Source organism: Trichosurus vulpecula, chromosome 5 (assembly GCF_011100635.1).
Source record: "Trichosurus vulpecula isolate mTriVul1 chromosome 5, mTriVul1.pri, whole genome shotgun sequence".
NCBI classification, from domain to species: domain Eukaryota; kingdom Metazoa; phylum Chordata; class Mammalia; order Diprotodontia; family Phalangeridae; genus Trichosurus; species Trichosurus vulpecula.
In genome coordinates this window covers 165140721-165153107 of record NC_050577.1, presented here as the reverse complement: position 1 = coordinate 165153107, position 12387 = coordinate 165140721, and the positions used below count along the sequence as shown (strand labels likewise).

The 12387-nt window shown below is 42.7% G+C and overlaps 1 protein-coding gene across 4 annotated transcripts in view; it reads right to left on the bottom strand.

Moving 5' to 3' along the window:
• The window catches only part of FAM107B (family with sequence similarity 107 member B), a 98095-nt gene extending 92126 nt beyond the window's left edge, over window positions 1-5969 (bottom strand). The window contains exon 1 of one of the 4 annotated variants that reach the window (XM_036760322.1): window positions 5899-5969. The gene's annotated coding sequence lies outside the window, so the exon portion shown is untranslated. Of the gene's footprint in view, window positions 1-4603; window positions 4946-5898 lie in introns of those variants that run through there. The other 3 variants (XM_036760321.1, XM_036760323.1, XM_036760324.1) reach the window with 3 other exon arrangements.
• Window positions 5970-12387: the final 6418 nt, after the last annotated feature.

The following is a 12387-nucleotide window of genomic DNA, read 5'->3' as shown; positions in this document are numbered from 1 at the left end:
TTTCAACATCTTACTTTGTCTAAGGATCTGAGATGATCTCAAAACATTGCACTTCAGTTAATTAAAGTCTCACGATCTCTATAAGAATTCTATATCTTCACATTTCCTTATTTAGAGACAGAGGTGAAACTAGAGAATAGTAAAATGACATATCCAAGGGCCTATCATGACTCGGGAACAGAACCAGGAATATAACTAATAATGACCAGACAATTCCAAACCAGACCGTGACTTCAAATAAAGCCACATTAAATATAAAGCTCCCTCTTTCACAGTAGATAAGTCTAAAATCCTTGTGTTTTTATAGAATATTACTATTTCCCAATTATCTCTCCAAATCTATCAATTTCATGGATAGTACTAGATAGTTAGATATTGCTGTACACTACTACATGCAAGGTTGGTTTTTGTTTTGTTTTGTTTAAACAAAGCCTTTGGAATCCTGCTAAAAATCCTGCTAAAAACACATGTGAAGTGAAACTGGTCTCCATTCCTCAGTCTATGTCTTCTCTACCTCTTCCCTCCTTTCCCTTCTGAATTTAAAAAGCATCTAATTTCAAAATATTTACTCAACAATTATTTGTTGAGCACTTATGGTATACTGTGCATCTATTATGTCCAAAGTGAGTACTGTGCAATACATAAAAATGAATAAGGCAAAGCTACCTTTCATGCTTTCAAAAAGCTTGCCTTTTTTCTGTTCTTTGCCAACTCCTCTCTAATAACTAGTAGTTTTCCACTCAACTACATATTTGGTCTGAGTACAAGACTAAGCTATGCCCTCTCCCCACACACACACCTAGAATAATACTAGAGCTCACCTAGAAACCAGACCTGAATTCTCCTAGATCAGTTCTGACTGTTGGGGACCTAGGACCAATGTCTTGCAATGTACAGAAAGCATGGAGAGACTAGGTGAGGCAGACAATTCACTGGGCACTGAAGTGGAAAGGGCTTGATCAAGTACAGGAACCCTAACACCAGCTTCAGGTCATAAACTTCATCCCTGTAGATGTCATTTTAAATCACCCTACCCCTAAGACCCCCGTCAGCACGGATGATCACCCACCTGAAGACCATCTTTCATGTAGCATTTTTCCCATTATACATTCAGAAACATTCAAATATCCATCATTAACTCTAAGAAATATAATTCTCATACAGGTATCACACAGCTCCTAAATGAAATTAGGATTAGTTAGGCGGCCCAGAGGGTCAGGCCAGAGTGCAAACAAAGCCTCAGACATTTACTAGTTCTGTGACCCTGAGCAAGTCATTTAACCTCTGACTGCCTCACTTTCCTCATCTGTAACATGGGAGTAACAGCAGCACACACTTTGTTGGGAGAGTCCAATGAGATCATGTGTACGGTGCTTAGCACGCTGCCCGGCGCAGAGCAGGCACTATACAAGTATCAGCTGTCATTATTAAATAGTTATTTACATAATGGACACTGTTCTTTGAACGCATTATAGTGGAAAACTCAGCAGACTTGGGTCCAGAGGACCTGGGTTTGAATCCAGACTCTGCTAGTACTTTTATGACCTTCCTCAAGTCACTCAGCTTCCCTCTGGGCTTTGGTTTTCTTTCCCGTACAAGGCGAGCTTGGTCTGAATGATCTCTCAGGTCCTCTAAATGCCAGGAGCTTGTGAACCTCCTATAAACCTGTAGGTAGCTAATGCATATACCATCCCTAGAGCCCGTTACCTATACTCATTGTGGCAGAACAGCACCTTGTACCAGGCAAACAAAAAGCGAAGTTGATTTTATCATCCCTTTTACTACCAATGTGCCTTCCTCCAAGATGAGGGGAAGGGTAAGTTATTGCTTCCATTCCCTACTCCCCCACCCCCACCCAGGCTGAGTGGAAAAAGGCCTCTATGGAATCAAGAGGACTTGGGTCCAAATCCCAGCTCTGCTACTTACTATCTACCCGTGTGACCCTGGACACATGTCTGGGTTTCAATTTCTTCACCTGTATAATGAGGCTAAAACAGGTGACCGGTAAGGTTCCCCCTCCTGGCTCTTACTCACACAATCCCTACATGGCAAAGGTACAACAAAGTTCACCGAAAAAGGGTCAGCAGGTCCTCTGGACTACAGAAAGGAGAAAAAAGGTTTATTCAAAGAAGATAAACAAAAATAAGTCAAGAGAGAAGGGAAATAAGAAAGGAAAAGGAAGTGAACCAGAACAGGGGGCCCCATCAGGTGACCTGCAGCTCCCCACAGCTATTTCACACTTGCTTGGCTGCTGGGTGGACCTCTTCTTCCTTCCCCTGAGCTAAGGAAGGCCTTTTGCTTTAGTATTATGTAAAGTTTTCACAGCTTGAAGGACCATCTGAGAACAACACGAGCTCTGAGTCCAGTTCAGAGGAGTAGAAGCCAGGATACCATGCACTCACTCTCTAACTGTAAAGTTATAATTCTCCACCTCTTACCACTACCCAAGAAAAGTTGTTAAGTCCTTTACACCTCTAGCTTCCATGGCTTAAAAAAACAGAAAGTCATCTGTTCTCAACCCTCTGACTCTCCCTGGAGGCCAGAGCAGACTGTCCACAGTATCTCTCAAATTTACTTCAATCTAGCTTTACATTCAAGGAATGCAACTTCTGTTACTTCCCTTAGAACATTTCCCAGTCCAATAATCCTGGATGAAGTTGCCATCCTACCACAGCCCCAGAAGAGAAAGAAGACCTGAAGAAGAGAAAATCAAAATGAAATCATCTCTGCATTCCACAAGCTTACACATGGTTCACACCTACAAAGACAGGCTGAAAACCAGGCTCAAGAATTCTGATGGTTTTGTTTTGCTACTTGATTTTCATTTGCATTCTACGTTAAGGGACTATTGTTAAATCTCAAAAACATTTGTGCCACAACACTGACACCACACTTGCCACCCCTACCCACTCCATCAGCCACTTTCCTGTCTCTTCCACGGCAGTTCTTCACATGAGCAGCTTGTTCATTTTTAAAGGTTACCCAAAAACAAAAAAAGAGCACATTACATTACCGCAGCAACTTTCTTCTTGTAAGTCCTCCCAACTTTTATTACATCATCTTACTACTCAATGTTGTAAGTAGAGAAAGTCAAGTCGACTAAGAATTTTACTCTTTTGACACAAAAATTAAGATGAGATCCTTGGTACCCAAATTGTTCAGTGAGCAAATACCTTTTAATCACGCACACAGAATTCCCTCTTATATAAAACTGACTTAATAAAACAGCAGTTTCACTAACCCATATTTTCCCCGTCCAAGGAAGAGCATTATCTCTCACTGTCCTTGTTTAGGTTGGGCAAATGACTGGCTATTTGCCAGGCTGGCTGGAAACCACACGCAGTAAGTACTTTAAAACCCCACCGATAGCAAGTCACTGGTAACCACGTGCCAAGCTTCAGATTGATGTTAAAGGAGATGAGAAGTTTGTTTTTGATTCCCTAAGTCCGTCACACAGTCCACTAAACTGCAACTCAAGCAAAATGCCATAACCAATACACTGCAAACATGTAACTATTTCCTGGGCATGTACTATACAGGAGAACTTTACTGACACTACTGGTGAGTAGAAAATTAATGTAACTGATTCGCAACCTGCTCTTGGCGAAGGCGAACTTGGCCAAACTCAAAATAGGTGGTCATTTTGCTCATTTAATAATTCCGCATCCTTTCATTATACCCACATTTCCTATTTTAGCAGGATGATGATAATTCTTCATCCACAACTAAACCAAGTAACTGCTTTACTTCCAGACTTGAAAGCAAGTTTAGGTGATTGTTTAGATGCATGCAACAGAGAGCCACCTCTGCCGTCCATTTCGACTCTCAAATGGATTGCTCGTTTCTACAATTACGCTATGCGTTAAAAACACCTGATTAAGAGACCTAAGAGTCAACATTTGGATGAAAACCCTCGCCTGGTGACCCGATGAACATGATGCCCCCGAGAGCCACAAGGCTGGGTTTGCTGAAACGCTGCCCTCAGGACTAGGACTTCTCCCCTCTCCTTGGCTCACCTGCCTGTCCTGGGTCCGGTGGCCAGGAGGGCAGGCACAGTCCGAAACTGACCAAAGTTATGTTACGATGATTTGCTGGGAAACAAAGCCACCTTCCCCTAAGAAGCCCAGGTAGAAGACGACTCTCCCACCCTTCTTTGTTTGCCCAAATGTTTGCATTCTTATCCCCTCCTCTGCACACCCGCTAGGTCCGGTGCTCGGAGGCTGAAGAGATCCTAGCCCCAGTGGGGGCTCCACATCTGGCGGAGGGGTGGGGGTGGGGGAGAAGCACATGGCTGAGTGCGATGCAAACCTCCTCAGGTCGCATCCACTCCATTTTCAGAGCCGAGAAAACAACAATAAACCCACGGCACCGAAAGGGGGGCTTCCTCTCCCCGCCTCCCCCTCCCCGGACTCCCTCCCTCTGCTCTCTGCTCCGCGGCAGCATCTCTCCGCGGCCAAGCCGCCCCCCGCCTCTTTCCTTCACTACGCGGTGATGCCCCGGGAAACTTTCCCCCTGACAAGCCCCGGGGAGCGCGGTGCTTGGGGCCCTCTGAGACCCCTCGATCGGCCTCGGCGCCTCGGAGAGGGGGAGGGAAGGGGACCACCTCGCAGCCTGCCGGCTGAAGCCGCCCCTCGCAGCCCGTCATCATTCCTCCATTCCCTCCTTCACGCGTCCGTCCGGTCTCCGCGGGAAAGCGAAGGAGGAGGGCGCGGGCAGCGGGCGGGATGGCCTCGCGGCGGGGCGCGCGCCCTCCGGCTCCCCCCGGTCTTTGTGCGTCAAGTGAAGCGGCGAGCCCGAGCCGGGAACCTACCTCCCTCCCTCCCTGGGCCGGGGTCTCACAAAGGAGCTTCGCGGCGGCGGCTGCGACTGCGAGCCCGAGCTCCTCCCAGCGGCGGCGGCGGCGGTTGCTATCCCTGCCTCGCGGCTCCTGGCGCGCGGCGGGAGGGGGAGGGGCGGCGGGCGCTCCTCGCGGCGGGGCTGGGTCGGCGTGGGGGCGGGGGCCGGCGCGGCTGCGGGGCTCCCGGGCAGGGCTCGCGCGCTCCACGCTCCGGGGAGGCTCTTTCACACCCCGCGGCCCGGAGCGTCGGAATTAAGCAGTGGGGCGGGCCGGGGGAGGGGCGCAGCTGCTGAGTCACAGACCCGCCCCGGCCCCCCCACCACCACCACCGGCGGCTCGGCACGCACTCGCGGGTCCCCTCGGCCCCGCGTCTAGCTCGGCTAGACGGTCCCCGCTCGGTCTTAGAGGGACTACCTGGGAGAGACCGGGAAGGAGTTTGCAGAAAGTTTGGTGCCTACGTGGGGGTGGGGGAGGGCTGTGTGTGGAAGTGATTGGAATTTTTACAAATTAATTTTTTTTAAAAGCGGGGAGCTGTGTCTTGGTAGGACAGGCTGCACCCCGACAGGAGGGTGCTTATGAGATGTGAGCAATGAGGAAAAGAATGTGACAATTGAGTCACACCTTCCCCGGGTCTGGAAAAACCAGAGCTAAGTACAAGGTTAAGTTTTCTTTTAAAAGCCCACCGTACTTCCTCGTGACCGCTTCCAACGCTTTCTTCTCAAGCAAAAGAACGAACCCAAGATGGGAGAAGGGGGTCCCCCAAACCTGCCCGCCTCGGACCCAGAGAAAGGCAGAAAAGAAAAGAGACCGTGCTCGGGAGCTCTAACTAATCAGGGCAGCCAGTGCCTCTCACCTGAGAATTGTCCTTCCTGCCCCACATTCTGACTTAAAAGGTGACTGAAGACTGAATTTTCCGTGCCCCGTAGGAAAGTTACCTTAGCCACCTCTCTCCCTCTCCTCCCCCCCCCCCCGCAACCCCCAAGATTACTTTTAAGGTCTCAGACTTCTCCAACTCTAGTTTATCAGCCCAGCCCTCCAAAGACTTCAAGATTACAATCTACCTGAATCACAGCTGGCACAGGAATAACCCCGATCTGTTTCAGAGGAACCAATAACAAAAGCGCCACTTGCCAGCGCCTACAGCAATGCTGACAACTATTCCGGGAATGCAAAACCAAATACTGCTTAGGCTGCGGGGAGGGAGGGGAGGATTTATTGGATTTATTCATCTAGATCTTTGCCGTGTGTTTTAGACATGAAAGAGCAAAAAAGCATTCCCTTGACACTCAATGACTGCGTCTTGGTCTCTTAATTGGGAAATTTTGCAGGAGAGAGCAGCTTGGGTCATGATGAAGGAAATGATTACTCAAGATCTCATTTATAGACTTCAACAAAAAAAAAAAAAACCATCAACAACCAAAAGATGAAAAACTCCCTCTCGACCCGAAATCTTAGCCTGCACAGACTGTTCACGTGGACTCTATCTGATTGGTCTAGGCTGAGAAATCTCAAAAGTTTTCAAGAAGCGCTCAATCTCAGTCCAAGGCACTCCCATTTGAGTGCCTGAAGTGGGTAGAGATTTTTACTTTCCCACTAAACCAAAAGTGAACCTTCTCCACTTCCTAACCTTGCCTTTTAGCAGGATTTTAGCGTCCAGTACAACAGAAGCTCAAAGACTGGATTCCACTAGAACAAAGGGGCAGATTCCCTTTTGATAGTAGGCCCGTGGGAAGATCTTCAGGGATACCCAGCTTGATATTCATTTTCCATACCCCCAGGGACAAATTTTGCCTGATAACTCTCTGGAATAAACCTTACTACCTTTGCAACAGGGAATGATAATAAATGGCGAAAGACAGTGGAGTAGAATGGAGAAAAAGCTGGGAGGAGAGCTGAGACCTGAATTCACTTCCCTATCTGACACAAACTAGTGACCTTGGTCAAGCCACTTGACATCTCAAGTGCCTTCAAACGATTCACTAAAGCTCCAAGTTGCAAAACAGTTGTAGATATGAGTTGGCAGATGAATTTCCTCACCTACCCACTGGTCTAATTCCTACCTTGTCTAAGCTAAAATAGAACTCAAAATTCCATGTGAGTCTCCTGAGGCCACCGCGGATGAACTAGGCACAGGAGATTCAAAAAACAAGAGTTCTTGACTTCCAAGAATGACATCTTATTGGGGATATACTACAGGTACACAGAAAAACATTATACAAGGTAATTTGAGGAGGAAGAAAGCACCCACAACTGATGGTTCAAGGAAGGTTTCATGGAGGACTTGCCACCTGAGGCAAGCCTTGAAGGACATAAGGATTCTGAAAAGCAGAGATGAAGAGAGAGTGCATTCCTATCATGGGGAACCACTTATGGAAATACACAGGAGCATGAAGCAGAATAAATCCGGACACAGCTAGTAATCCAGTTTGACTTGCTACCTAGAATGCTTCTGGATTAAAGATTATCCACAGTTCATCTAGATCATCCAGGATTGCATCAGATAATAATTAAACAACAATAACTCACTTATATAACCATATCATTCATTGAGTATAAAATTCTTTTAAGATAGAGGCTTAAGGCTCTGAGCTTAAATCCAGAGGTCAAAACAACCAGTGGGGGAAAAAAAATTTAAAAAATACCTTTGCTTCCTCAGGCAAGACAAATTGACTGTAAAGTTCCAAAGGAGAAAGTTGTGGCAGCATGTCTAGAGACTAGCATCCTGAGGTCAAAGTTCAAAGGGAAGAATATATTTAGAACTATTAACCCTTTTGCAATGCCAATTTAATATGCGCTTTGGGAAGATAAAATGGAGCAAGAGATTTAGAAAATATCCAAACAAAAGACTACAATCCTAAAAACACACAAGGACCCAGGAAGACCTGAGTTCAGATCCCTCCTCAGACACTAACTCTGGGCGAGTCTCTTAATGGCTGTCTCAGTTTCCTTAACTTTAAAAATAATAGCACCCACCTTCTAGGGTCATTATGAGGATCAAATGAAATAATATTTGTAAAAGGAGCTTAACACAGTTCCTGGAAGGGTGTTCCCTTTCTCCCTCCCTAAAAGAACACTGATTGGACAGCAACTTGTCCCAGAACTATTTCTTTCTGACCTCTAACAAATATAACACAAGGAAAAAGAGAACATTAACAATAAAACTTTAATAGTTTATAAATCATTCTCTTCACAACAACACTGTGAAGTATATATTGCAAATAAATCAATTGACCGAAGGTCACGAAGCTAATAACCAGTAGAGCTAGGACTGAAATCTAAGTCTCCTGATTTCAAGCCCAAATATCTTGAAATCATAGCAAACTCCCCACCTTGGATCTATGGTTGTTCAGACTCCATTTACTGAGGCTAGTCTATTTCAGTGACAGAAAGTGTCTTCTTTTTCTTGTATCACAACAGTTATCTCAAGTTTCCTTCAATCAATACAATGTATTGATACATTGAAAAAGTTCAAAAAACATGTAATGTATAACATCTGTGGAACCTCTATGAAGGAGTGAGTGGGGGGGGCCACTCAAATCTTTTCACTAAAACCATGCTTGAGCTGTATAATTTTGTTACATTCACTTTTGATATTTTTGGGGGCATGTAGTTGTTCATTGTTGTAGTTACTGTGTATATTGTTTTTTTGGCTCTGCTTTCTTCACTCTGCATCATTTCACATAGATCTTTCCATACTTCTCTGTATTCCTCATACACATAATTTCTTACAACATTCTATTACATTCATGTACCACAATTTGTTTAGCCATTCCCTGATTGGTGAGCATATACTTTGTTTCTAATTCTTTGCTATCACACAAAGTTCAACAATAAAGATTTTGGAGTATACAGGGACTTTCCTTGCTTTCTAAAATGGTTGTCCATTTAGTGAACCTATAATTCCACAACCCCTCCAAAGTTATCTATTGCTATTTTATGTCATTTTTTTCCAACTTTCAGGGCATGAGGTAAAACCTCAGGGTTTGGTTTTGGGGTTTTTTCTCTTATTATTAGTGATTTGCAGTATTTTTTCATGTAATTATGAGTACTTTGAAATTCTTTGGGCATTCATATCCTTTGACTATATCTATTGGGTAATGGCAATTAGCTTTATATATATATTTATTCATTGGGTACTTACCCTTTTACAGAGAAACTTGATACATTCCCCATTTGACCACTTCTTAACCTAGCTGTGTTAATGTTGCCTATGCAGAAGCTTTTCAGCTTCATAGAATTAAACTTATGCAATTTCCTTTTGTAATTGCCTCTATCTCTTGTATGGTTAAGAATACCTCTCCTACCCATGGCTGTGAGGGATATAGTATTTGTTTCTCTTCTAAGCTTTTTAATAATATGATCTTTAATATTAAGGTTACATATCCCTTTAGAGTATATTGTGAATAAAAAACATGATTATATCAATACATGCAGAAAAGGCTTTTGACAAAATACATCACTCATTCCTATTAAAAATACTAGAAAGCATAGGAATAAATGGAGCTTTTCTTAAAATACTAAATAGTATCTATCTAAAACCAAGAACAAGCATTATCTGTAATGGGGATAAACTAGAGGTCTTCCCAGTAAGATCAAGGGTGAAGCAAGGATGTCCATTATCACCATTACTATTCAATATTGTACTAGAAATGCTATCTTTAGCAATAGGAGAATTAAAGGTAATCGAAGAAATAAAAACAGGCAATGAGGAAACAAAACTATCACTCTTTGCAGACAATATGATGGTGTACTTAGGGAACCCTATAGAATCAACTAAAAAAACTAATTGAAACAAGTAACATCTCTAGCAAAGTTACAGGATATAAAATAAATCCACATAAATCATCAGTCCATCTATGTATTACCAAGAAAATCCAGCAAGAAGAGATACAAAGAGGAATTCCATTTAAAATAACTACTGACCTTATGAAGTATTTGGGAGTCTACCTGTGTATTGTTAATGTATTTTTGTAAATTTGCACCCATTAATAGGCTCATATGCCTTGCTTAAGTCAAATGGAAGCCTAAGTTACATGAAGCCTGTGGTGGGAGGAACTTGCTGAATGAGTGGAATAGGAGGGGCTGGAGTAGAAAGAGCTGGAAGGTTGTGATGCTCTCCAGCCCTGAGGTTAGAATTTTATTTTGGGACTCCCTCATGGGAAAAGTGTTCTTGTAACGTAGCCAGATGAGACTCTGGGTAGCTGCTAAGGAACCCCGCCCCCAACTTTGAAAAACCCAGATGATGGTACTTCTCTCTCTGGTGACTATGTATGTATTGCTATGGTCAAACATTTAGAAGCTCTGTCTATTGATTTGTGTTAACTTCTGCTTGTAATTCATGCTTGTGATTCCTGTTTGTATTTTCTCTGAAGTTTAGGGTGCCAACTTTTTCCCCTGAACTAAGTAGATGATATATGCATGTCTAATTAAAATGAGATTGTAAGCCCCTTTTAAGTTGCTTTCCTTCAAAAAAGAAGATCAAAGAACTTGTGCTAGCAGCCCTCCTGTGTGCTGGTATTGTTGGCCTTACACCTCCACAGCAGCTGCTAGTAACAATGGTGTTACAACCTGCCAAGACACATACACAGGAACATTATGAACAGAGTTACAAGATACTTTTTGCATAGAGAGATGTATCAGTAATTAAGGTGGGACTTTTTTTTTACTGTTTTCTTTTTTGGAGCACTTATTTAATCAAGTGCCCTTGATGAGTCCAGTCTTTGTTTCTTTGATTAAATCAGGAGTCTTTGATGACCTGCATACCTCAAGGGAAAGCCTAGTTGACAAGGGTTTGAGTCACATGTTTGTGACGCTAGAAGCTTTTAGGTCACATGGGTTTGAGTCACATGTTGTGACGCCTTTTAATGCTGAACAGGGCATATAAACTCAGAGGTTTGCATTTTGCCTTTGGGGCTCACTCATAGAAGGAGTGTTGAGACTCTGGGCAAGCTGTTGTAACTGCCCCCCGGCTTTGCTAACCCAGACCCATTGGTTCCTCTCTGGTAACTACGAATTGTGATTTGGTCTGTTTATATTGTCTCTGTTTGTAATTTGTTTGTATTTGCTCTGAAGTTCAGGGTGCTGGCTTTTCCCCCTGAAGTAAGTGAATGATATATGTATGTTTGCTTAAAGTGAGATTGTAAACCCCTTAAAGTTGCTTTTCTTAGTAAAGCAGATCAAAGAACCTGTGCTGGCAGCTCTTGTTGCTGGTCTTGTTGGGTCTTACACCTCTACAGCAGCTGCTAGCCAAGTGGTTGTTACAAGAGATCTATACAATTGGAGAAATATAAATTGCTCATGGGCAGACCAAGCCAATATAATAAAAATGACAATTCTACCTAAATTAACTTATTTAGTGCTATTCCATAAAAACTACCACAATTACTTTATAAAGCTAGAAAATAACAAAATTCATCTGGAAAAACAAAAAGCCAATATCAAGGGAATTGAGGGGAAAAAAGGGAAGGAAGGTAGCCTAACATATTTCAAACTTTATTACAAAGCAGTAATCATCAAAACCATCTAACAAGAAATAGAGTGCTTGACCAGTGGAATAGATTACATACACAATATACAGAAGCAAATGACCATAATAATTTAGTGTTTGATAAACCCAAAGATCTAAGCTCTGGGCGCAAAAACTCACTATTTGACAAAAACTGCTGGGAAAACTGGAAAGCAGTGTGCCAGAAACTAGGTATAGACCAATATTTCATACTCTATACTGAGATCAGGTCAAAATTTGTACAAGGTTTCAAAATAAAGGGTGATATCATAAGCAAATTATAGAAGCATGGGAAAATGTACCTGCTAGATCATGAATAAGGGAAGATTGTATGATCAAATAAGAGGTAGAAGGGGTCACAGGATATAAAATGGATAATTTTAATTAAACAAAATTTAAAAGCTTTTATACAAATAAAACCAATGCAGTCAAAATCAAAAGGAAAGCAGAAAACTGAGGGTAGGGGTGAAATTTTACAGCAGGTTTCTCTGATAAAGGCCTCATTTCTTAATTATACAGGGAACTAAGCCAAATTTATTTCCATAAAAATAAGAGCCATTCCCCAACTGATAAATGGTCAAAGGATATGAACAAGCAGTTTTCAGATGAAGAAATTAAAGCTATTAATAGTCACAAAAATATACTCTAAACCACTAAAAATTAGAGAAATGCAAATTAAAACAACCCTGAGGCATGCCTATCAGATTGGATAACATGACAGAAAAGAAAACTCACTAGTGCTGGAGGGGATGTGGAAAAATTGGACCACTAATACACTGTCAGTGGAGTTGTGAACTGATCTAACCATTCTGGAGAACAATTTGTAATTGTACCCAAAGGGTTATAAAACTATGTATACCCTTCAACCCAGCAATACCACTACCAGGTCTTTATCCCAAAGAGATCAAAGAATATGGAAAAGAATCTACATGTACAAAATATAACAGCTCTTTTTGTGGTGGCAAAGTATTGGTAATGGAGGGGATGCCCATCAATTGGGGAATGACTGAAAAAGTTGTATGATCATGATAGGATACTATGGTAT